We start from the raw sequence: 27,174 nt of genomic DNA, 5'->3' as shown, positions 1-27,174 counted from the left end.
TCATCTTTATTTCATAGCAGATAATATGATGGATGACTGCACTTTTATAGAAAATTCAGAAGCTTCCCCTTGGTCCTCACCAGTCTGAATTGCACAAAAGAACACGAAGATGAGCAGACTTTAAAATAAACCTCGGTTAATTATACATACAACTGCATTCACTAAATGGGAATATTTTCAGGGCGCCTTTGCTACCCAGTGCCACCTGCTCACAATTTAAATGGGCACAGATTTAGTTCCATTAAACAAAACACAGCGACTCCTCCTGCAGCACCAAGTCCTTTAGCCCTATTTTGGAGTTGGGAAACTAAGCCGCTGTGTTCCCTTGTCGGCTCTGGGCCTGTGTCAACCACACCACAAGATTGTTTGCTTGTATAGTTTGCAGTCTTGCTTTTACAAACTAGCAGGCGGATAGGTTTGGGACGAAGTGGTTTGTGTTTTTGAAAGGTCCTTAAGGACCTGTGGCATCTGAACTCAGAGTTCCAGCAATTAACAGTCCCCATGAACTGAGGAATACACACATTGGATTCTTCAGTTTATTAGGGAATTTTTGTTTTGTTTTCTTTCTTCTAGGCGACATCTTCACTTTGCTAGGAACATAATAAGGTCACTTAGGAGGAATCCATTCATCTGTTATTGATTTCTGATGTCTGCAAGTCTAGACAGGGTGTTTCTTTGAGGATATGAAAGTTAGAGCTGCATTCAAATCAAACTCGGTTGTCAAGCTCTTTCTCTGCCTGGCCTCCTTTGCTGTCTCAGGAATAGAACTGGAGAGCTGGGTGTGGTGGCTCACACAAGTCATCCCACCACTCAAGAGGCTAAGGCTGGCTTTTGAGGCCATCTTGGACATCATAATGAGTTCAAAGTTAACCTGGGCTACACAGCCAAACCCTGTCTGAAACTCAAAAAGGACACATCTGAGGTGTACACTGACCACGTTCTCAGAGAAAGCATCTCCCTTCTTCAATTCCTTTTTCACTTGGTGTCTGGACCAGGAGACCTTAGCATTGGGTTATGCAATCAGGAAGCCCAGCTGTGCCCATCTGTCAAGAAAGTAGGAAACTGCCTATCTGTCCGAGTTGGAGTTTTTCCTGCTCCTGCCGCCCCTTTCCCCAGCACCCCCACCCAGCTCCCACACCCTTGCCCTGCATTCCTTTCCATTTTGTCCATTCAAAAACTCCTTCCTCCCTTAGAAAAGCTAAAAATACAAGCAATGCTTTCCAAGTAGCTTCCCTTATTAGGATCGCATAGTTAAGCGGCGGGTGAAAGTCAGGGCATTTTCCTGACTGCTCAGAGCGGGCTCTTTCCAAGTTTCCCATTCTCTCTTCTGAGATGGTCACCCTCACCCAAGCCCCATTATCCTTCCCATGGTATCCAAAGGTGCCAAAATGCTTGGGAAAATCTGAGGTGTATATGTTATGGATACCTCCGTTACACCCCAGAGCTGTGTGCCTAAGTTCAGAGATATTAAGGTACCCGGATCTTCCGGCCATTATTAGTGGGGACGTTTTAGTTGATTGTGACTATACTCTAGGATCTCACTCGTGGGTTGTCAGGCGTGTTGCTGACCTGCAGACAGAGGCCCGCCCAGGGAAGGAAGAGCCTGGAGCAGAAGTTCTCTAGCAAAGGTCCTGTTGTGTGTGTTCCTGAGCCACAACTTAGCTAGCTGGCCTAGACAGCTGGCTCTGGTTACTGTGGGAACAATGCGAGGAAGGCCATTGTCAGAGTCCTCAGAGCTCAAAGACACAGCTTTCCTAAGACACTAGATCCCTGCTGGCAAAGGGAAGACGAGGAACCGAGGAACGTGGGAGGGAGGGTCTGGAGAAGGCAAAAGTCCTGAGCAAGCCTTTGACTCCCGACTCCTCCTGTTTGGAAGCAAGGTCCAAAGCTGTTCTGTGACTCACACAGCATGCTAAGGTTCAAAGCCCCTAATACCCTATATGCCCCTAATCATTTTCAGTACACCAGACTTGATAGTGAATAAAGACATTGTTGGTCTGATTGTTCTATCCCCGACCTTGCCTCTGCCTGAACAAGGTTCCTACTATTTACTTCTCTGGTTGCTATAATAAAATACCTGATTAAAAAAAAAAAAAGAAGCAAAGGGCAGACCAGGGTGGGTGGCGCTGTAGAATCTCCAGGTCTCCTCCCTCTCAGGGATTCTTTCCTTTCAGTGAGGATCAGTCTCCTACAGCCCCACAGCATCCCAAAGCTCGTGCTGGCTTCACACGAGCATCCAAACTTGTGAGTCCAAGAGGCATTTCACGTTCAATCCACAACAGGCTCTCATTCTATAATTCCGGCTGGCTTCAAGCTTCAGATTCTCCTGCCTCAGCCACCTCAGTGCTGGGACTGCGGGCATGAGCCACCATACCCAGGAAAACAGAATTTCCTTCTGATTTCGTGTGCCACCAATTAGTCCTCTGGTTCTGCATATAAGGTCTCTAGTGATCTTGTGGGAAGTCATTGGCTTCTAGCCCCAAGCCCAGAGTCAGCAGCCAGCTTTAACTCAAGGACAAAGCTCTAAAAACAGTATGCAGTAATGCTTGAAAACATAGACATTCTAGAGAGTTCAGACTATGCTGAAAGTTGTGGGGTTTGAGAAACTTGTTGAGGGCCAGAGAAGAGGTTCAGCTGGCAAAGGCACTTGCTGCCAAGCCTGATGACCGGAGTTCCCAGGTGAAGACATACATGATGGAAGGAGAGAACTGACTGGAACAAATTGTCCTCTGACCTCTATGTGCCTGTGGTAGCATGCCCACTCCCCACAAAAAATAAAAGCAAAAGTAAAGATTTAAGATAAAATAAGGGGCTGGAGAAATGGTTCCACAGTTAAGAACACTTCCTTTGTTGTTGCTGTTTTGGTTTTTTTACTATCTTGGTTTTTCAAGACAGGGTTTCTCTGTAGCTTTGAAGACTGTCTGGAACTAGCTCTTGTAGACCAGGCTGGCCTTGAACTCACAGAGATCCGCCTGGCTCTGCCTCCCCAGGGCTGGGATTGAAGGCGTGTGCCACCACTGCCCGGCTAAGAGCACTTGTTCTTGCCGAGGACCCAGGTTCAGTTTCCATGGCCCACATGGTGACTCACAACCTTCCGTAAATCTAGTTCCAAGAGATGTGATGATCTCTTGTGACTTCCTCAGATTGCACGTATGTGAAACATACATCTTCACAGGCAAATACTCATAAACATCTGAGAACTGACAGCTGAAATAGTGGTGACCAGGACACATAAAAATCAGTGCCCAGCTAAAACTTGCCACAAGGCTCTGGTTCAAGCTTCATCTAGAAGATTTATACATAGGTAACTGATCGTTCTTTTTGTCCTGGCATGCTTTTCTGTGGAGGCTCATGGGACCTTGTGTTAGGATATGACATTGGACTTTGGGGCTTTCATTGAAACTTTTCACTATTTTAAACATGCTGCGTGGGCTTGTCTTACTCCAAATGAAAAAGAAACGAAGCATTGCTTCTGCATATGAACGTGGGTTACAGTCACGGCTCTTTGTCCGTATGTGGGAAAAGATACGTACGCTATCGTCCGTCAGGAAACAGGCACCGAGCTCCAGCTGTCCCCCTGTCCCCCTCTTTCCCACAGAATGACACGGTGGCCTGAGGATTTTCCCTATGCCCTGTTGTCCCGTATTTCTAACTCCCTGACTTTTCGTTCCCAAGGCCTCTGTGAGTGTGGTGGGTTTAAATGCATTATTCCTAGGAAGAGTGTGTACAGCTCCTGGTGCCGCCTCCAAAGTGTCAGGTGGGCGGCTTGGCACTGTTGGCGTCTTTCTCTGCATGAAGAGTGAATGCGTGAATGCATGCCTCTGTGTGTATATGTGTGTATGCATGTGTGTACATGTGTGTATATGTATGTGGATGCATGTGTTTATTTTTATGTCTATGTGTATGTGCATGTGTGTATTGTGTTCCTGTGTGTATGTCGGTGTATGTGTGTATTTTTATGTGTGTACATGTGCATGTTTGCATGTTTGTATGTATGTATGTACTTGTGTGTGTGTATGTACATTTTACCTATGTGTGCACGTGTGTTTGTGTGTGTGTGTGTGTGTGTGTGTGTGTGTGTGTGTATACATCGAACAGTGTCAGGACACCCCCTGGTGTTGTTTTTCAGGGTATCAGTCATCTTAATTTTTAATGATCTCTCCCTGGCCTGAAACCCTGAGTGGCTAGGCTGACTGGTGGGCCAGTGAACCCCAGGGATTCTCCTGCCATGCCTCCCCAGCGCTGGCATTACAAGCACTTACCAGCACACCTAGCTGGTTTTGAAACATGTGTTCTAGGAGTCTGAATCAGGACCTCACGCTTGCAGAGCACTCCCTTTACCAACACCGAGCTGTCATAGGCTGTACCTCTCTGCTGGGAGTACACAAAGACCCACCAATGACGACCCAGTGGTTCCAAGCATTGAGTACTCCTTGCTGTCCCCGCTAGAGAAAGCCTGTTTACTCTGAGTCCTGGGATGAGCTCAGTGAGGTGTGTTAATGAAGGCTGTCAAGACAAAGTTGCTGGATGGAAGACAAGCTGGAAATGCAGCCCGGGTCTTGGTGCCATCACTTCGCCATCCCCTTGCTGAAGCTCAGCTCTCTCCGCTATTTGAAGAGAGCAATTTAGATTTATATTAAGGAACGCATAAATAGGCTTCTGTAATGGAATCTCATCTGGAGTGAATGCGGATCGCGTATGCTAATGAGCACGCATGGGGCCTCCCTTCCAGAAGCAGCTCCCACTACCCTACCCCCTCCTCACCCACTCCCCTCCCTTTTCACCCACTCCCCTCCCTCCTCACCCACTCCCTACCCCCCTCCTCACCCACTAGACACCTGAAAGCACCTCAGAGCTCAGGCTGTGGGGAAAGGTTAGCCCTCTTTGCCTGTCTCTCAGTAGTACACCTCTCCTTGTAGAGCCTTAAAGCTCTTGACAAGCCTTCAAGTGATTCCAGGTGACGGATTTGCCCCCAGAGACCCTTAAGAGCTGGTTTTACATAGAAGCACACATGACTTCAGTTTCAATCAGAGAATTTGATTGTCTCACATCATTTGACATCACCAGAACCTTCTTTGGTCCCCCCTGTGGTTCACACCCTCATTCTTCTACTTGGAGTTTTGGATGCTCACTGGTAAGATGTCACAAACCTTCAGCGTCAGCCATGCCGTTATGCAGCTATATGGCCAAGGGACTTTTTCTGGGTGGGACACGATTTCCTCTAAGTGAAGAGGTTGACTGAAGACCCTTGGGGCTGAGTCCCCACCTCTAGACATTCTGTAGCCTCCATGGCTTTGTGCCCGCTGGGATTCTGCAGCTTCAGGTACAGTCTGCCAGGCAGACTTGCCCTCTCTTCCTGCTCTTCCTTCCTTTCATCCCCGGAAAGGACCTGGGACTCACTTCAAGGTGCCCAGTCCCCGGTTAAGAGGCAGGCAAAACCTCCGATCACACCTTGACCTCTGTCCCAGCTGCTGCTGAAAATTCAAGTCACCAAAGGTTGCGGGGTTCTGGAGGTCGCTAGGAAAATTCCTCAGGGCTGGAAAGAAGCAAATGCAGAGTAGATCTAGAAAGAAACCAGTGCTGGAGCAGGGAGGATGGAAGTGGTCTGTTCGTGGCTAGAGGGCTGCTGCCGATCTACCTGCTGGTGCACATCAGTGGGTCACGAAGGGAGTAGTTCTACCCCTCCCTTCTCAGAGGAGGTAGGTTCAAGGCCACACTGCTATTTCTCGTTGCTGCAGCATCCTCGGCTGCTGTCATCGGTCTCCAGTGACTTTGTGCAGCTCCTTTCCCTCCCCACTCAGCCTGTGGGCTTCAGCCCCCCTCAGACTCTTTAGGAGAGGAACTTTGTATTTAGTGCTGTTGTATGGCACAGTTATATAAAGGGATTTTAAAAAGAAAAAAAAAAGAATGCCATGGGTTTTGCAGTTTTGAAAACCACAGGCATGTAATGGGAGAGCTTGTATGCAAAGCAGCATGACCTTAGATGAGTCACGTGATTTCCTGAAACCTGATCTCCTTCTGGGGCTCCCAGTCTGTCTTATTTAGGGATGAATTAGAGGCAACCCCTCATCCTTTCATTCCTTCAGCACACACAGAAGCATGTCGGGGGCTGCTGGTTGCAAGAGGTCTTCGGACAGTTTACCCATGCAAGCACACACGGAGCTCCACTGGGAGAGAGGTTACACATGCAGAGTGGTTATTTCATTTCAAGCTGCTGGACAAAGTAGAGACAGAAATGCACCACTTGTAAAGCTGCAAGTATCACCGTCACGGTTGTGGGGTGGTCGCAGCTGCTGTTAACTAGACATTTAATAATTGTGTGTCTCGACTCTTGAGTGTGAAAGCAACTACAGCCCCTCCTCCACGCACCTCCTTCAGGTGTAGCTTACTTAACCCTCTGAGCCTCGATGTTCCTGTCTGTTCAATGGGCATTAAAAATGGAGCCTGTTTCCCTAGAGTGTTGGGAAGGTTAAGCCAATTCACATTTATTCATAGAATAGAGTCTGCCATATGGGAAGCACTCTACAATACGCGATGTTGTTGCTGACCCTTTGCCTGCATTATAATAGAGGTCACGGCTGTAAGGCAAGTTTTAAGATGGGGGTGTTTCTTAGTGATCAGCGTGGCAGTCACTTGTGTCTATACTTTATATATTTTCTTTTTCTGAGACCGAGTCTCATTATCCCAGCTGGTCTCAAACTCAACTAGGCAGCCGGAGGTTCCCTTGGGCTTCTGGTTCTCCTGGCTTCGTCTCCCACTTGCTAGGATTGCAGGCGTACCCCATACACCTGGCTTGTGGAGTGCTGAGGCTCAAAGTCCCAGGCACTCGAGTGGAAGGGTGAGGGCAGCTACAGGGGAAGACAAGAGAGCCCCCTCCCACCCCACTCCTCTCACGTGGACGATTCCGTTCTCACCCCCTTTCCTGAGTGGGATTGGCACCCCTCACGCAGAACAAAGGGACTTGCTTTGCAGACAGCGCCCTTCTGTCTTCGTGTGTCATCTGCCTCGAAGGGTGTAATTTGTTTCTGCACTGCGCAGGAGACTCCCCGGAGAAGGCTCTGTGGCGTGCGGTGCTCCTCTATCGATCGGTGACACCACTGTGCTATAGTGGGTGGATGAGGTCATTCTTATCCGGTTACTCTCGTCGCTGACCTTGAGGCCTCCCAGGTACAAAAGCATAAAGCTGGATCCCTGGTTACAGAATGCCCTTGTTTAGAGGTAAACCCGTGCGAGGGTGACTGGTAGTTTTGAAGAAATGACTGCAATTGCGTCACATGCCCCCCACTGCAGGTGGGAGGTGGTTAATAAGCTCAGGGAACCCCTAGGTCTTGGTGACACTATTTGGGGCTGATTTTTCAGGAGTCCCTTGATCTGTGTTCCTGTCTTATCTTTTCTCATTAGATTCCAATTTTCCTCTAAATTGCCATGACTGTAATATTGTCAATATGAAGTGCAGAGTGAAAGACTTGGGTCTTGGAACTAGTGACCGCTTTCCAGTATGTCTACCTGCTTCCTTTGTCTTCCCTCCCTCCCTTCCCTTTTTCCTACTTTTTCTTTTGCTTCTCTCCCTCCTTCCCTCCCTCCCTCCCTCTCTACGCCTCCCCCTTCACTTTCTGCCTCCCTCTTTCCCTCTCTCCTTCCCTCCTTCTTTCCCATCCTTCCTTTTCCTGGACAGAGCTAAAGAGGTAGAGAGGTAACCAAGGAGATAAAAATGTGCCTATGAAACCCCTTGTTCAGAAGGAGCCTTGGGAGGCACAGTGAACTGTTCCTTTCATCTGCATCAACCCAGCAGTTCTAAGAAGACTCTCTGGTAGCACTTTTGCTGTCCTGGCTGGACCTCATTCATGCTGGAAGAGGCAGAAAGCTTCAGGGGACGGACTTCTACTGGGTTGCAGGTAAAGGGTGGCATAGTATATAAGAGGCTAGATTAAAATCACAAGTATGATTTTTGACTGTGTTGTAGTTGCACTCTGGTTATGAAATCATTCTAATATACAATTCCTTGCGTACTGGAGTCCTTCTCTTTAAGGCAAGCTGAGTTGACTTTCACCCCGATGGCATCACATTGGCAGAATTCAACACTTGTATCCTCTGGCAGTTGGCAAGCACGATGCATTGCTGGGTTGAATAGCAAGAGAACACTCAAGACAACTTTAGTATTTGGGGTGCTACTGAACTTGTCAGGCATCTGAACCCAATGGTGCACCCTTACAATGACCTGAATAGATTTAATCTTTGTTTTGTGGTTAAAGGGGATTGAACCCAGCACTTTCAACATGCTGAGCAAGTGTCCTACCAATGAGCCGAACCTCCAGCCCTAAGCGCTGACTTTTATAAAAGGATAGTAACAACGTGATACTGAAACCAAAAGAAACATGTTTTCCCTGTATTGTCTAATTGGCTCCCAGCTCAAGAAAATCTTCACACTAAAGCTAAAAAGGCCCAACCAGCCATGATGGCACATTCCTGAGATCTTAGCACTCAGCAGCCAGGGCAGGCGGACCAGAGTCTGGTTTACATAGCCAATTCTAGGCAAATTAAGACTGCTTAGAGAGACCCTGTCTAAAAAAAAAATGCTTGAGTAAATAAACGGAAAGTCGCCTGGTGTTGTGGCTCAGGCTGTTAGCTCAGCATTCAGGAGACTGAAGCTAAAAGCCTTGGTGCAAGGTGAGTCAGCCTGGGCTAGGTAGTAAGTCCCAGGCAAGCCTGGGCTACAGAATGAAACATGATATCATAAGTGAACAGCAACAGACGTAAACCATGCTTCTGCAAGCACCAGTGATATTCACAGGGTCACCAAAATCAATCAATCATTAGATAAGGAAATCAAAATGTTAAAATAGACTTGAAAGTAGGAGAGAAGCTTAAAAAGAGGAGGGGACTGATGGGGAAGGGGGCAAGGGAGGATGAAGAAGGGGATGGAAACGATCAGAATATATTATCTACATGTCTGAAAATGTCATATTGAAGCCCATTACTTATTTATAATTAGTATGTGCTTGCCAGGACCATGGTGGTCAGGGGAATCTTGCAGCCTGACTGCCTGGCAGCCAGGGTGCTTCTTTATTTATACAGAATTGAGTAAGTAGGGATCCATGCATGTTGTTCTAAAACATAAATCATATCATTTTTGTTTTTAGACATGTGTTTCCCTTCCTTCTGCTCATCTTTTAGTAATCATTAATAAACTATGACAGAACAGAGTTATCATTTTTAATCATTTTCCCTCAAGTTTCATCATCATTGATAAATAGAGTTATCCTTTTTACTCATTAACTCCATAACCCATTTTTTTAAGAACCTAGGGGCATATGATAAGCTGTTCTCAGGCTGGCTGCTTTTGTGGCTACAAGGACATTTGACCAAAACAATCTTCAAGCCATCCCAGGCACGCTGCCATGTCCCAAGCAGTGTATTATTAACTCTTGATGGTCAGAGTGCCCAGGAAATAGCCTCAGGCCCGAGCTGCTGCAGTTAGTATTCAAATTCTGGTATAGTACAATGTTTATACTTTATGTCTTTGTAAAATGCTTTTATCATCTTTCCACATCATTCTTTGCCCATCACTATCCGTCTCTGTGTAGGACAGAGGTAGCTTCAGCTAGTCTAACTTTGTTGTTGTCTACGCCACACAATTGCCTGGGTGTACAGTGGGAAGAGGCTTGCGATCTCATCTGTGGCCAGCTCCTCTGGCCCACCGAATCTTGTTGCCCTTTTTCAGTTTACTTTGTTTTGATTATCTCGTTCCTGAGTAAGTACAGGGACAGATGTTTCAAAAAATGTCTCATAGCCTCATAAAGAAACCTCGGGCTTCTTTCTGTGTGTCACAACCTCCAAGGCATAAGGAAGACCTTCAAGTAGAGAAGGCTATCTTCCTAAAGCAGGGGCAAGAGCATGTTCAGGACTGTCTTGGGGAAGCTGGAAAATAGCATCCCCGGGAAAAGGCATACATGATTCATAAGTAGTTTTCCATCAATCCGATATCCCTAAATTGTATAAATATTAAAAGTCTTCCAAGTATGCAACAAGTGGAGATGAAACCCAAAGATGGCACAGCAGCCAACATGTGGCTCAGCTTTGCTGTATTTTTGTCAAACCACTGTGCTGGCTTTATGACTTCTGCCACCCCCATCAGATATGGCTGTGCCGTGTGCTAATTAAAACGTTTGTCCAAAGAAATTAACTGATTCATGTCAGAAAAGGTAAGACAAGGTAAGAATGTAAGGCAGAATAAGTACCCGGGGGCATAGGAATGGCACAGGGAATATTGTCACGAGTGGGGCTCTAGCTAAGGTGTCTACTGAGGGCTTGTTGACTGTGGGGAGTGCAAGCGCTGAAATCTATTCACACAACAAAGATAACGTGTGGGTGGCGGGGAGGGGGTCTAAATGCACTCCCAAGCTCTACAGAGGCCAGGGCTCTGGTGGCTTCTGCTAATTAATCAACATTAGCCAAATGTCTGTCATTTAATAACCTGATAACGCCACCCTCTCCCTTGCTAAAAGAAGTTATTTGTAAGAGAGGTTAAAGAAAGAAATCAGGAGTGTCATTTATGTTAAAAAAATATATATATAACAAGAGCATGTGTACACATGTATGAATAAGAACATATGTTCTTGGTAGTGCTGTATGCCCACAATTTCAGAATTAAGGAGGTGGGGGCAGGAGGATCAAGAGTTCAAGGTCAGTCTCTGTTACCACAGTGAGTTGGAGACGAGTCTTTTCCCCTCTCCTCAAAACACGTGTCATCAATCAATACATCTTAATTCCCCCAGCCTAACGTTCATAATACCCAACTTCCAAAACTTTTTGAGCACTGATATGATGCCAGAAATAGCGAATCACACACTTGACCTCCAGTGACAGTGTAATAATCAAGATTTCTGTCAAAAAAAAAAAAGCTCCCAAAATACCGTTTCCAGCTTGAGTTTTAAATGGCAGTATTGGAAATGGAGTGTTGGTGGCAAAGAAGCCTATGAAGATGGACTCTATCTTGGTGTGTGTGTGTGTGTGTGTGTGTGTGTGTGTCTGCGGGAGAGAGAGACAGACAGATGCAGAGACAGAGACAGTTCCCTAAAAAGAGATCTCCACTGCCACCACATTTATTTGCAACCATCTTTTCCAAATTTCATAATTTGGAAGTTGCTTTGTGAGATGCTAGCCACTTGTCTTACCAGAAGTCATCTTTGGATGCACACACCTCTTTATTTACGGTGCTATCGAAATGCTTTCCTTCCTGCAGATTGTCCGGCCATAATTTAAGGGAAGACTCACAAAATTTGACAGGAGCTATCAAAGTCCTTCTAGGAACATGCATACCCTATAGTTTAGGGAATCTGTAAAAACCGACTTCAGTCTCTCCATGATTTAAATTTATTTGCCTGTATGCATGACTTTATTAGATGAGAAATACATAAGTAGTGTCTATTTACCCTGAGGTGAGAATTGAAAGGAATGAATGAACTAAAATTCATCCATCATACCAGGTGGCCAGTGTTCCCAATCCGCCACTGCTCTCCTGTATCCTTCATGTTTGGGTTATCAGCTTTGCGCTTCGGTCAGATGAAAGTGTGCTCATCCGCCTCGCTCTGATGACGGGAGTAAAATGCTGATGGGGATCGTTTGGACCGCCTCTCTGCTGTTGATTGCATGCTTGTGGCTCATAATCAGAGTGATGCACAGTAATTGTTAGACTCCCTTGCCAGGGCTCCATTTTGTGCCGATGCAACTGTCAGCACTTTCGGCCTCCGTTGTTCTGCCTGGAGAACGCTTGCTTAGCACCCACTGGGCTGCTAAGGCAAGGAAGGCTCTTTACTGAGTACCCTGGGTAAGTTCCCCTGCCGCTGTTGTTTGCTTACCCTCAAAATAATTACCTGAGGAAGGACTGTCTGCCGACTTAGTGACAGCTGGCTTTTACTTTTTGTGTCTGTCAGAATGCTAGTGTGTGGAGACTTGGCTATTAAAACACACACACACACACACACACACACACACACACACAAAATGCAGGGAGCTAGGAGCTGAGCTTTCCCCTTTGGTTAGGAAACTGACAAACTTAGCTTTGTCACATGTTTTTGAGCCTTACTTTGCTTGTCTGTGTAATGGGCTAATAGAATTTACTAGTTAGAGGACTTGGTTTGGGCTAGAAAGGAGAGTTAAACTTTGTCAGCAGAAACCAGCTGCTGGTTAAATGGTAATAGCCAACAGTAAGGCACCTAATGCTTTTTCAGAGGATATAAGATAATATGTCAAATTTCTGCCACTATATCATACATTCATTATAAAGAGAGAAGGTTTAGGCTGGCTTGTTGTTTTGCGGGTATCAACTTAGGATCAATCACCCCTTTTGGGGATGTCCTTTGGCAACTCAAAACATCATGGTGCGAGAACATGGCTGAGCTGATCTACTCACATTGTAGCCAAGGAGGGAAGGGAAAAGGAAGGGAAGGGTTCTGGAGCCCTCTTCTAGGGTATGTGCTAGTGATTTATTTTCTAGGTCTTGGCTCTTAAGACTTTATAACTTCCCAGTAGCATCACTCTGGAAACTGACCCCTCAACATGAGGGTCTTTAGAGGACATTTAAGGTCAGGAGTATAGCACATGCAAGATGGTGCTTCCAAAGGTCAGCAGCCTCGATGCTCGCTCCAGCTGTGGAGCACAACACACCAGCAGTTTCCTGATGGTCAGAGACATGTAACCGGGTGAGCATCTTAGGCTCGACATCAGTTTTACTTGGCTGAGTCTGCAGAGATAGGGTGTTTCATGATCCATCCTGTGTACCTTTCAAAGCATTTGAAAGGCACTTTGGAGGCGACCCTAAGTCTCTGTAACACACAACTTTGAATGCACAAAAGGGTCACACTATCCAATACACAGTGGGTCCTGACCATCTGCTACTCTGTCCCTGAGAAAGCAATTGAGCAATGCAAAATTCCATCCCTATTAGAAGTTCACTTGAGACATCTTCCCAGCCCTTGGATTGCACCCATTGAAGACATGTGGCAAGCAATTCAGTTATTTTCCATGACACAGCAAGTCCTAGTGAGTGTTGTCAGAAAAAGGCTCTTGGGGGGTTCCATATCTGAGCTCTTGTCTTTTTAATTCTTTTTCCACATGGTCAAAGTAGCAGAGTAGAGGTCTCTCAGAGAGAAGGATCTGTCTCCATGAATTGTTGCTCAGATTGCACAAATTGAAACCAACCATCGAGGGAAGATCTTATATTACTCACTTTTCTCTTTGCCGAGGTCAAATATCTGACAAGAAGCAACTTAAAGGAGAAGGGCTTATATTGGCACACAGTTTGAGAGTATAGCCATTGCAGTAGGGAAGGCAAGACGCATACTGGGAGAAGGGGTTTTGTTTGTGGCTGCAGGAGTGTGAGGCTGCTTGTTCATATCTGGGTGGATAAGAAAACAGAGTCGGGAGATTGGGGGCTTGGTTGGCTTTCTCATTTTTAGCCCTGTCATTCAATACAGGACCCAGTTCATAGGATGGTGCCACCCACATGCAGGGTATGTCTTCTCCCCCAAGTTGACCCTTCCTGGAAAGTTGTTCACAGGAACACCATGACATTTCTTAGACCTGTCCTGTAGACAGTATGAATGATCCATCATCCATCTCATCATCACACAAAGGGGACTCAGTCCATTGGCTCCCCCTTGTCATCTCCTGTGGACTCTTGTTTAAATAAAACTTTACTTCTCACTCATGCGCTTCTTCAGATTATTTCAGTGTCTCAGTGTATGCATCCTTCTCCCTGCTAGGACCTCATCCCCATGTCTTGCCTGATAGTAGTTCCAGTGTCAGAATACTTTAAAAAGACTAACTGCATTTGTGACTGGAGGAGGAAATGTCTCCACACCCTTGGATATCTGTAAGCTTATACTCACTCCCCCAGCCTCTCTCAAAAGTGTCTTTTGTCTGAAACGCAGCTGATCATGGTTAGAGTTATGGCATAGCCTTGATAACAGGAGGTGATCATGTAGCCGGCGACACATGTAACCACCTCATATATATTTTATCCAATCAACTATTCCCTTTGAGAAAGAAATTATGCCAAAGACACTGGCATTGTACAAATAGCCCCACGTTTGATACCTTCTTGTGGCTTCTTCCAATGTGGTTTTCGTGGGTTTTGTACTCCAAATAATGTGGATTAATTTCTAGAGTCACTCAGAACTCTGCGGTATTCAATTCACTTCTCTCTGTATCATAAATCCACTCCACCATGACTGGGCAAGAAACAGGGACATTTGTTTAGTGTTAGACTTATGATTTCCTACTTTAGTAAGCATGCCCACTGCCTGTCATCTCTAGTCCCCTATCAGCATCTTCTAGCTGCTCACTGGAAATTGTGAGCTATGATTTCATTTCCCATGGTATATGTGCCAGTTTGTATTCTTCTGAGCTCACCCACTCAAACCCAAACAAATTTTTGCTGTTAAAACTTACTATATTTAAGCAATCTGCCGTTCCCGATCTTGAAAACAGAGGAGAGAAAGAAGATGTGTGCTGCCATGGTGTGCAGTCATTTCTCATAAATTTGGACACATGGGTGGATTCTGTATGTTCAATAATTAAATATTTATTGCTTCATTCTTCCAAAGCAATACTCTTACCGTCTTTCCAAACTTTTTGATATGGGGTTAAGTAGTTCACTTGGTGGAGTGCTAGCCTAGCATCCCTGAGCCTCTGGGGTTGATCCCGCACTGAATAAGCTGAGTGTGGTGGCCCATTATCCTAGCACTGCTCTGGAGGTAGAGGCAGAAGGAACTCTAATTCTAGGTCATCCTTGTCTACATCCCAAGTTCGAAGCTAGCCTGGGCTACCTGATACCCTGTTTCACAAAATAGATGTAGATAAATTTATTTTCAACCAAAGAGGGTCTCAGTATATCAACTGTAAACCATCAGTTGGCAAAACGATATGAATACCTTAAAAACATGTTAAACTAAATTATATACGTACACATGGGTTTGTTTCTTTTTCAAATGCATGTGTGTATTCGTGGGCATAGGGAATTAGGTAGCATGTAAGCGAAAATATTATTCATGGTTCTTAGTGGGAGTTTTTCTGATTTCTGTTAGTTGCCTCATCCCATCTACATCATGTCATTTTTTTCTAGTCAACAGCTCTATTTTGTTCTTGTTTGTCTCATCAGATTGGAAGTAGGTGGGGAGGTCAACGCAGTGCAGCTCCTCACATCCAGACAAATTCTAAAAGTCCCTCTCCAGCGCTCCTCCTGTTGTAGATACGTGAATGTGTTGCGCTAAAGGGTAATCAAGGCCGCTCTTCTCATTGCCTCCCCTGCATGCCTAATGCTGCAGCAGGACTCAGAGAGGCATGCAGCAGCTGGTAGCATCATCGGCATTAGGCAAATGAGGAAAACTCAGAGGGCTCCCGTGGCTGGAATCATTCAGCTAGGGGTGGTAGAGCTGAGAAGCACACTTGGGCTGACTCTGAACTTTATTTTGGAGATCCTTATCTTTTTTTTCCTGTAGACCTCTTTGTCTGGCTTGAGGATAAAAGGGTTCCTTGTGTGTGAGTGCGACTTTTAAAGATCTCGTCAGAGGCATTGCTCGTGTGTACCGGAGCCGACTGTTTGTACTATCTCTGGCCATCTTTTCAATCAGGCCTTGATCTTTTCTGCAGCCAGAGTCCCATCTCAGATGGCCTAGCCTGGGACCATCTGACAGCACCATGCCGTGGGTGTCACCTGAACATGACCCGACTTCTCTCAGGCATGCTGAGGCAGGCCTTTCCAAGTCTGAGACCCCTTTAGGCTTCAGTAAAAATTCTCCACATGGCCTCATGGCTTCTCGGCCTTTCTCACTATCTGATGACTCTTGAGAAAAGAACAGGAAGAGGTTAGGATGAACTCCAGATACTTGGGGATGGTATGGAACCTGAGCTGTGACTCACATCCCCTCTAGACCCACAGAGGTTGCTTCAGCATCTCTGGAGACTTTGCCAAACAACCTTGAGCTGGAATGGAGCTGGAACTCTTCTGCCCCCACTCCCTGTCTGTCTCCATCATTCAGCCTTCCTCTGGCCAGACACTCGCAGTGTCTTGGTCTTTTCCCACAGCTGGTTGGACCAGTCAGCCCTTGCGACAATTTGGTCTCTGCCTGACATTACTCAGGGGGCTTGAGGGGCCTCCATCATGTCTTGCCAAGTCTGCGTTCCCATGCAAACCTAGTTACAGAGGGCTGTGGGTCAAGGCTTAAGGGTATGGCATTTGGGAGAAAAAGACAAAAATGCAGTGAATGAGGAAGGTGGGGCGTTTTAAAAGACCCACCTCAAAATATTTCCTACACACCGCAGTGTATGCACCTTATCCTAATGGTCATATAACTCATACTAAATAAACCACATATACCATGACTTTCTGTTTGTGATTGTTTTAAAACATCATTAGCTTCATATTACCATGTGTATCTACTGACCACGAGTCTCCTTGCCCTCCCCGCTCACTGACCTGTGCTAATTCAGCAACTTGGCCCCCAGTTGTTTTTAAATTTTTTTTTCTTTTCTCTCTTTCAGTTTTCCAAAGAAATTAGACCAAAACTTTCTTCTTGAGAAGAAACCAACCTGCTGTTGGCAGAGGGTGAGTGAACCTTTAGATGTACTATCTATTTTTGATCATGTCAAAATGGTGTTTGATACCGTGAGGTTCCAAGATCAAGTGTTTGATAACGGGCTGGGGAAGTCTTCTCAAGCTTGGAGTCAAGATGCTCGCTCTTTCTTTCTTCCTTCCTTCTTTCCTTCCTTCCTTCCTTCCTTCCTTCCTTCCTTCCTTCCTTCCTTCCTTCCTTCCTTCCTTCCTTCCTTCCTTTCTTTCTTTCTTTCTTTCTTTCTTTCTTTCTTTCTCTTTCTTCTAATTCGTTTGCCCAGGTCCCTCCTAGAAAAGATAGTTTTTTCTCAGAGCTTTTGCTCGGCTGCTTCCTGCTGTCCCCAAGTTCCCTCTCGTGAGCTGCCCTCAAGGCTGTTATATCACTTGTACATCTCTCAGAGGGGTCAGCAGTGAAAGTGTCTTTCCTTCGGAGACTGGCCCATAGAGATAAAGCCGTGGGCAAAGGGAGACTGTCTGGTTCACATGGCTGTGTCTCGTGAGTGCCATGAGAAAGAACAATCGGCTATGAGTGGTCCATTGGACCTCCCAGGCTATCTGGGGAAGTCCCTGTGTGCAGATGCGATAGCTGGGATCCGGTGGGCTCCGAGAGGCCTCTGACATCATAGACAGTAGCAGAGTCAACAGCGTGAGAATGGCGTTTGACTCTTAACTGGTGGTCCCGAGGAGAGATGATTGTTTTTAACACACAGCTTATTTCCAAGAGGATAGATTTATTTATATAATTTAATTTAACTAAAGCACTAACACAATCATAATGGCCTGCTGTCCTAAAGCATATGCTGAAGGAATGCTGCTGTCTGGCCTTGTAGATGTCATGCTACCCAGCAGGGTTGGCAGAATAGGTGCATCCAGAAACCATTGGATGTGGTCCTCATTGGCACTGGCATATTTGCTTGACTCTGCCTAGGAATATGTAAACAAATGTCTACTCGCCTTCGAGAGGGCAGCAATGGCCTGGCAAAGAAATGAATACACACAAAGGCAGCTAAGTGGACCAGTGACTTTGTTGGGTTAAGGGAAGGTAAGAAACGGGGCAGATAGAGGACCACAGGTGATTCTCGGAGCAGTGCCACCAAAAAGCCACTCCAGTGTAGGTGTGATTAGTATGTAAAATAGCATAAGCCAATTCACCAATTAGAGGCAAAGTAAATTCAAACTGAAGCCATGAGGGTTTTGTGGGGGTTGGGGGAAATTTTAACCTAAGAAGAAGCATGAGGCTGTGTTGTAGCTCAGTACTGTAGTGTGTACTGGGCATAAAAATTCGGGAGCCAGCCAGCACCGAACATAACAGTAACAATTCTCTTGACAATACTTAATTCACTTGGGGTACACAATGTTTGGAACCTCTTTTCTCCATTGCCCAAGGTGATTTTGTTTGTTTTCTTGCTTACTTCATTTTGTTTGGTTTGGTTTTTTTCTAAAATGAAACTACATTTTGAATGAAAAAAAAAATGAAGTACAATCCAAAGCAGATCAGAGACTGGTCCCACTCGTAGTTTCACCTGTAAAACATGAGTGGCTGAGTTCTCTGTCTCGCTGTGTGGAGGGCTGAAGCTCTGGAACGATGCTGCTCTCAATTATAACGGCACTTAACATAGATGGTGTGCCTTTAAGGGAAATCCACTGGAGTGCTCTTGCCAGCGCTGAGATCTTATTTGCTAAAGGCCAAATGGCAGTGGCATGTATTGGTTCCATAGCAACATGTCTGTGCAGCAAAAAATACAATGCTTGCAGCAGCCAGTGTGCCCCAAGCAGAGCCAGGATTGCCGCAATGCCTCCTTTACTTCCCTGCCTATCTCTCTCTGCCTCTTCCCTTCCTGGGGCCTTTGATAGTGCGGGGAATCTGCACTTTGTCATCCTTGTTGTCTAGTTCTGTTAACACTTGCCTGTATCCTTATCCAGCCTGGAACTGGGTGAAGAGGAAGGCAGTGCCCATGATCTCACTCTTCGGCAGAGCTGAGCGCCTCCCAGCCTTAGTGCTTGGGAACTTGCAATCTGTGCGTTGACTCGTCTCTAAGGCAGCATAGTTCTGTCATAAGGACATGGCAATTCCTGTATATGACAGTCAGCTCCTCCTGGCTGGAAGGTGGGCGTTGACAGAGAGCCATGTGTGATCCAGAGAGCCATGTCATATGCTGTGGACCTGTGTAACAAGGGTACCCTTTCCTCTCCTTCCAGAAGGTTCCGCTAGGGGCGCAGATCCTGACTACAGTTCCATCACTGCTCGGCTCTTGGAGTTTTTGAATGTCTCTGATAGTCTTCATCTTTCACATCTGTTGCAAACACGCTGGTTTAGGCTGATGCTTCTCCTGCTACACTCTGGAAGCAGCAGGGTCTCATACTACAGTCCAAGCTGGCTTGAGGATTACTGTGTAGCTGTCCTAGTTTCTTTTCCCATCGCCATTATAGACGACTCTGACAAAAGGAACCTAAGGAAGGAAGGCTTTATTTGAGCTCACAGTTTAAAACACAGTCCCTCCTGCAGGGAAGGCAAGGGCTTGTGTGCCTGCAGCAGCTGGTCCCTTTCCATCTGCAATCAGAAACGACAGTGCATACATGCATGCATTCTGATGGTCTGCTGGCTTTCCTCACATCATACAGTGCTCTTCAACCTGTGGGTTGACTGCTTTGGGAGGTCAAACAACCCTTTCACAGGGGTTGTATGTCAGATATTTACAATAGGAGTCATCACAGTAGCAAAATTATTGCTATGAAGTAGCAATGAAAATAGTTGTGCCCGGGGTCAGCAGAACATGAGGAATATCTTAAAGGGTCACAGCACTAAGAAGAATAAGAGCCACTGACTTTATACAACCCAGGACCTCCTGCCCCGGGACTAGTCCCATCTATAGTCAAGATGCATCTTCCCACATCAATTAATCAAGACAAAGCCCCACTCGAATACCCAAAGGTCTACCAGGTGGTTCTATTTTCTTCCTAGTTAGCAATGAACACCATTGCAGTAGCACAGACTTACTTCAAACCTGAGCATGTCCCGTGTCAGCTTCCCAAGGGCTAGGGTCACAGGTATGTGCTATCACACCTAACCTCTGGAAGCATCTTCAAAGATCTCTTCCATCCATTTGCCACCCACCCTGTGTTTCTTCTTTTGATTGCTATCTCTTTGCAGGATGTCTGGGCATCTTTCTAGACTGAAAGGAAGCCTTTTAATCTTAAAATCAGTATGTCTCTTCCTCTCCCACACCCATGGGCTTTCTTTCTAAATCTCTCTAATGTAAAGAGCCTGGTGGGTAGTACCCACATGCCATTTGTTCATGATGACATCATAGTCTCATCCTGTCACCCAAAGATCGTGATGTATGTATGTAACTATATCCGTGTATTCATATACACTTTTAAAGAAAATATCCATTTAAGAAATTCTTGGTGTATATTTTTAAATGTGGTGATAAAGCCACAAATTAGGAGCATCTAAGGACTTCACTCTTCCCCTCTTCCCATTGTGGAGACTGACCACAAGGCCTATGCTATGTCTCACACAAAGGTAAGCTTTTTTTCCACCCCGCCCCCAGAAACTCAGTGTCACAGCATTTGCCTTTGGGGCCACATTTCTCAGTCTCGCAGTTGTCTTTGGAGCCATTAAATCAAAGATTTGAAGGGGCTTCATTAAAGTGACAGGCTTGATAGATTAGGATAGCGATTCCTAATTTAGTTTTGAGGCCTGTTGGGAAAGGAGATGGTTTTCATGTGAAAACTTTTATCTTAAAAGAGTTAAAGGAGTTTTCTTTCCAAGCTCTGAGTCAATGGAAAGAAGACAGGTGGAAGCCAGAATCTTTATGCTGCTAATAACAGCTATAGAGTGAGTGCCAAAGAGACTTACCACCTTCCTAGCGCCCTGTCCTTAGTGTGGCCCTTCGTATTCATAACTGGAACCATTTTGAGTCTGCAGAGCCCTGTCTGTGGGAAGAGGAAAGAGGTCAAAGTTTGCTTTGATTACCCCCTACCCAGTGGTATCTGCTTTGCATCCAGAGAAGGCTGGGGCCACATTTGGTTCCAGCCACAGCCTGGTAGCTCACTCCCCACCCTTGGAGAAGAAAAGGGCGAAGCAAAGGGACAGAGAAATGTATAAGATGGGTGGGGGTTGGGTGCTATGGCTCTGTGCACATTTTAGCCTCTACCTACCAATCGATCAAGGCAGATCATCTCGTCCTCCCTGACTGTGAGAGCCTGCCACCTTCACCCAGTCTCATAGTTCCTGTGTTTGCTGTTTGTTCAGGGGTCCGGTTAGTCTCCTCTGCTCAGTGACCACAAACACCTTGTCAGTCTTGCCTACCGCATCTCAGTATTTGAAACCATGGCAGGTATACAACAGCCTCTTGGTCTGCCCAATGCTCACCCCTGAATTTGGGGAGAAATGAAGGGAATGGAGGGAAGAGAGTTGGAGGGCGAAGAGACGAACTCTGAAAGTCACAGCCAAGGTCACAGCCTTCACGACACCTTAGACTAGTTGAAGAGGCAAGGCATGATTACAGGTAATATTAAAAGCATGAAAAGGAATAAAAGGCAGTCGATTGCAGAGGTGACACTAGGTGTTATGCACAGATTCATTGCCAAACGCATGATAATAGAGCGAATGGAAGCTATTGTATTAGTCAGGAAAGGATACAGTTTTGTGTCAAACAGTCAATCCTAAGCTCCTGGTGGCTTCACAATGCGAAGGTTCATTCCTCGCTCATATCATGTCACATCAGTGGTGTCTCTCCTGGATGATTGTCCTCTGGACATTGCTGATATTCCTTCTGACCATCTACAGGCCTTGCACTGGGAAGGGACCAAAACTGGAGATTTGTTTACACAATTCAAAGGCTGAGTATGGAAGGTTCGCTCATCGCCTGCTGTGTTCTGAGCACTGAATCTCTATTTCGAGATATCTCACTGTGTCCCAGGCCTGTCCTCTGACACACAGTAGGTACTCAAGAAATATGTGTAGGGTGACAGAATGGATGAACATAGGAGTGAATTGACACTCGTTTCTAGAAGAATCATAGCAGTTGTGAGCTTGGTAAAATGAGGCCCGGCTCAAAGATACTTAGTAAAGTTAAAAATACTAATATAAATTGCATGGCTAATGTTGGTTAATTAGCCATGGTGACTTGTTGATCATAAGGACATGGACAAATTAAACCCAAGTTAATTGGAAGCTGAACTCTTGAGAAAGGACTAACCCTCCATATTCCATCCTTGGTCACATAGATGTCTAGATAGTCCAAGGCTCAACTCCTTGTGTTATGTGATCCCAGCTTCTCTTTAGAAGGAGCCTTGCGCCTTCTGAAGGAGGCAGAAATCATCCTCATTTCAGAAACTTAATTCAGTGAGGTTAAGTTGTCCAGAATGTTGTCATGGTTCCATTCACACTGCACCACCTCTGCCACCATCAGGTCATCTGACACATGTGCATGCATCCTGGGGACCTCCAGTACTTTTGGGGAGACCTTATGAGAGGGCCCACACTTGTGCAGAGCAATGTTTGAATCAGCATGGAAAGTAAAAAGTTCCTAGAGAGAAAGAAAAACACTGCATTGCACTCAATGGACCTGGAGGCTCTGCTTCCCTCCCTGCTGCCTGCCTCTTTACCTTCATCCGGCCCTATGTAATATCCTTTGTTAAAACAATATCAATAAATGGGTTTAGGAGATGGATCAGTGGTTAAGGTGTTTGATGTACCAACACAAGGACCAGAGCACAGAACCCCAGAACCCGTGTGACTGTCATGTGGGTATGGCAGACCACCTATACTTTTAGTGCTCAGAAGGCTGAACAAGCTGGCAAGGTATACTAGCTTTATTTATGAGCTCAATAAAGTAATGAGTGATCAAGGAGAACCACTAATATCAACCACCACATGCACGTACACAAGTACACCCACACACATGCATGCCCATGTGCATATATGTGTATATGCTATCACACAAGACACAAATACATGAGAAAAAAGTGATAAACTAGAGAACTATTCCCTCAAATTCTATGAGATGCTCTATCAATTTAATCAAACACAAGAAGTGCATGCAGGAACCCCCATTAGAGATCGTTAGTCAGGGGTACAAGTAAAATGACCTATGGCTTGTGATGGATATGTGAAGTGGGTGGGGGTAGGGAGAGTCTTAGGACCTGAGTGTGTTTTTGTCCACATCTTGAGATTAGGAAAGCTCCCTTGCTCACTTTTGCTCTGTGGGAAGTGGTGGTGGAGAGGTGTTGTGCCTACTCTGCCTCCCACTATTTGGCGGGATGGGAGGGCAGTGCAATCAGGGGGTTTCTGACTTTTTAGCTGGTTGGTGATATAATCAGCTGTGTATCAGGGAGCCCAGGACTTTGAAAATGGTGGCAAAACAAGAGACAGGGCCTCTCTGAGAAGGCCACCGTCATCCTGACAGGATGAGCCATTGAGAACTTCTGTGGAGAAAGAATGACGCTCAGAGGTGGGGCGTGACATGGGAACACTGGAAATGGGAGAGAACTATGCTTTGTAATATTTGACGCATGTATGTAATAGTATATAATAGTTGATGTATGTATCATAGTGTTGTTTTATCTTGTTGTTGTTAGATTGTATTTATAACAATGTCACTTGTAGTTGAGGTACTCTAGAAGAATCTGAAGACACCCTTGGACTGAGGCAGGATTTATCCTTAGTCTTTCCATTTACCCCTTCCTTCAAAACTTCCCAAGGATTAGGGTCAAACTCTATCATCTATCTGTCTGTCTGTCTGTATGCCTGCCTGCCTGCCTGCCTGCCTGCCTGCCTCTCTATCTATCTATCTATCTATCTATCTATCTATCTATCTATCTATCTATCTATCTATCTATCTATCTATCTTCTACCTCTCTATCTATCTATCTATCTATCTATCACCTATCTATCATCTATCTATATCTTTCTATCTATCTGTGTGTGTCTGTGTACAGGATGTGCATGTGCATCTAATGTGTACATCTACATCTATGTGGAAGACCAAAGGCCTAAGTCAGTGTCTTCTTCAATTGCTCTCTACCTCATTTTGCAGGGGGGACAAGATATCTTTCCCAACCTGGAACTCACCAATTTGGCTAGACTGGGATGGTCAAAAAACCCCATCATCCTCTTGTCCTCACGTCCCCAGAATCAGGGTTACAGACTCACACCACAGGTAATGAGGATCTAGAACCCAGTCCTCATGCTTAAATAGCAAGCTCTTTACCAGCTGGGCCATTTTCATCTAGTCCCTGGACTCTAGGGCCTAGAGCCAGATGTTAAGCCAGCAACAGAACTGTCTATAGTCCCAGCTCCATCCTGGTCTTCTAGTGGAGATAGGATAAGCTTGATTATGAATAAGGAATTAAAACCCCAAATGAGGTTTCTGAGTCAGTACACTGGTGGGAGGGCCCTCTGGCCACCACTAAGAGATCTGACCTAACCTGGGGCCTCTAATCAGCTGTGACCTCCCTATGGCTCTATGGAGTGACTGACAATGTCTTGCTGACTGGTGAAACCTTACAAGTCAGCAATGCTTTTCCCTGTTAGTTAGCAGTCATTTGGGCCTGACAAGTTGGAGCCAGTTCTGGTCAGACAGAAAGGAGAAAAAAAATGGTATTATTTGGTGGGTGAGAAGAGGAATGGATACTTTCTCAATTTTCTCTCAGAAGCTGAGTAATCATATTACTTTTATAGATACCTCTTCCTTGTGGCAAAAGATAGTCTAATCAGAGAGGCCAACGTTGTACCTGTCACCAATAAAAGGCACAAAGGAGTTGAAGGAAATGCCTGAGTTCCCTGGGATCCTAAATGTGTGCACCCCAAAGTCTCTTTGCCCTGGATACAGGAGAGAGTGTGAGCAAACGGCTTGGATAGAGCCCCTCTTACAGGCTGCCTTCCCTCTCTCTCCATGGGGTCTGAAGGAGGTGCCTCAGCACACCTGGAAGAGAGGACAACTGTGAGGTCTCCGCCTCCTGCCCTTTAACGCCCTTGGTGCCCTTGTTGGTCAGCCCTCCCTGCTCACTCTCTCTGTGGCTATTCATGAAGACTCTGTTCTATAAATACAGTAAAGCGTGCACCCTTCTTGACATGGAAGACAAGTGGCATTGTTGGTCTTTCCGTCCTTCCCTCATACCCGTAAAACCACTTGACGTGTGTGTGTGTGTGTGTGTGTGTGTGTGTGGTGTGTGTATGTAAAATTCCTTTGAAACAAGATGTTCAGCGGCCTCTATTCCGGAAGAGGAGGTGTATATTTGAACAGACAGGCGAAACTATTTATGGATTGTTGTGTATTGTGTGGAAGGGAAGAGGCGGAAGTCAGCTTTTATGTTCTCTTCCTCTCTCCCTATAGGTTCTTGCTAGTACTAGAGACGTTAAACATTTTGAATCTCAAGTAACAGCAATACCCGTTTGATGTACTTTGCCTCGAAGCGAAAGCTGGAATAGGCTTTGGCATAAACTAACCAAAGAACGGGGTTTTGATCACTTCCCATTAGCATAGACACGCATCTCTGTCCTGACGGATTTTGTTGGAGGGAACATCCCCTGTTTAACATGGGTAAACATGTTACTGGGTGTTTCACACGTCTTCTCCATTCCAGAGCTGAAGGAGTCATGTGTGAAGGAATTCTGCATGCCCCGAATGTTTCCCCAGCCATTGCCCAAACATCAGAGAACCTGTTCCAAAAAGAAGAGAACCCAATACATATTTCCCTTCAAAAGCCTTTGGCTTCAACAGCAATGAGTCCCAGGGGTTTCTCACCCACATTTTTGTGGGTAATCCTGGGTTAAAAGAAACTTGAATGCAAAAAGTCCACGTCACCACAACCACGCACAAATTCCTAGGGGATGCTCTGTGTCCGACCCTGGTCAGAGGGTGAGGGTGGCAGACACATTTTAACGCCACCCGCACTGTCTTTAAAGTATAGTAGGCTGCTTCTGACTCTGCCTCCTACCCAGGAGGCAGGAGGTTTGAGCCATGGCTTATTGCTCTCGGCTGGTCCCCAGCAAAAACCATCAAAGAGATTCTCCTAAGTGTTTAGAGCCTGGAAACACCAGTTCCGTTTGTTTGTTTTCCACTTAGCATTTGAAAAATTGGTGTGCCGACGTTGCCTTGCGGGTGTAGGGTCCTGGTTCGGAGAGTGCTGGAAACAGCACAATGGCTTTGCTTTGAATTTAAAATGCGTTACTTTCTTTGAATTAAGGTGTGATCTAAGCCGTGTCCATTTTTGCATCTATTTCTGTGGTTAGAGTAAATTCTGTAGCTCCAAGTCATGGGAACAACTGGAGTGTCTTCTGGCAGTTATTTACAGACCCCTTAGACATGATGCTTTATGGGAAAGGGGACATTTGGCTTTGAAGATCCCCATGGCGAGGCGAAGATGAGGGCAGCCAGCTTGGCCCCTGGCTACCTAAGGATATCCTACCTCATTATTCAACTCTGGGAAGCCTGCAAAGATTAAGAGGCAGGTAAGGGAAAATACGTGGGCGGGGTGGGATCAGAGTCCGGCCATTATCTGCTAAGGTACAGAAGGAGCCAAGCTTCCTGACAAGTCACTTGGTTGCTTAGGCAACCACTAAAGGAGTGTTGTGACTTCGAACTGAGCATCAGTCTCTTCATCCTGATTCTCCTCAGCCCTAAATCCTGTTCTTGGTTCTCAACCCAGTTTTTATTTCTCCTGCTTCCTGAGGGGAAATGCCCATTTTACGCTGGAGGTTCTGTCTATTTGAATGGAGAACTCTAGCAGGCAAGCTGGAGGAGGCTGCAGAACCCTCATTCAGTCTTGTTTCTAGCTTGGTGCTCAGGGAGGAAGGGGGATGAAGGCTGTAGATGTCTGAAGGATCAGTATTGAACGTATTGAAGGATTAGTCCACGTCGATTAGTCCTGCAGAAACCGTGGTATGAGGTTTCCCCCTGAAATATCAGCTGTATTAAAACCCAAAGGGCTTGTGTGATTTAGGTGTGAATCTCTAGCCTGGCTATGAAAGGATGTGAACACGGGGTGGCTGCCCTTTACACTCACATGCATGGTGTCTTCTGTTTGGAAGAGGGAGGTCATGATCATCTTAGTCACAAATTAATGAGCTCTAGCAGCCAACTTTCTGGCATGCCCTCCGAGGACTTTCAGACTTCTCCATGTTGCCTTTAATTACACAGCTGCTTTACAGAGGAGCTTGTGTCGTCCTGTGTCCATGTTGCCAGCTCAGCCTGTGAAGTGTGTGTTGTAGGTGCATGGGAGCTTCAGCTGGAGCCCTGGGATAGTGTCAGTGTGGGTGTGCACGTTTGTAATCCCAGCACTGGGGAGGCAGTGACCGGTAGAGCCCTGGAGCTTGACAGTCAGCCAGCTGAAACTCCAGGCTAGAAAGAGATTGTCTTTCAGAAAACAAGGTAGATGGGTTTAGAGAGATGGTCCAGCAATTAAGAGCCCATTCTGTTCTCGCAGAGAACCTTGTACCAGCCTTGGGCAGCTCATAGTCACCTTCATCTCTAGCTCCAGGGGCTGTGATGCCCTCCCTGCCCTCCCCTGGCACTTGTACTCATGACCATATACTCTCATACAGACACACA

The 27,174-nt window shown here is 45.9% G+C and overlaps 1 protein-coding gene across 5 annotated transcripts in view; it reads left to right on the top strand.

Moving 5' to 3' along the window:
- Positions 1-27,174, top strand: part of Atxn1 (ataxin 1) — a 394,410-nt gene that overhangs the window by 196,453 nt on the left and 170,783 nt on the right. For all 5 annotated transcript variants that reach the window (XM_087896548.1, XM_087896549.1, XM_087896550.1 and 2 more), the window contains one exon: positions 16,543-16,606. The gene's annotated coding sequence lies outside the window, so the exon portion shown is untranslated. The remainder of the gene's footprint in view (positions 1-16,542; positions 16,607-27,174) is intronic.

This window comes from Myodes glareolus, chromosome 14 (assembly GCF_982192425.1).
Source record: "Myodes glareolus chromosome 14, mMyoGla1.1, whole genome shotgun sequence".
NCBI lineage: Eukaryota > Metazoa > Chordata > Mammalia > Rodentia > Cricetidae > Myodes > Myodes glareolus.
The sequence above is the reverse complement of the archived record's forward strand: the minus strand, read 5'-3'. Positions and strand labels throughout refer to the sequence as shown.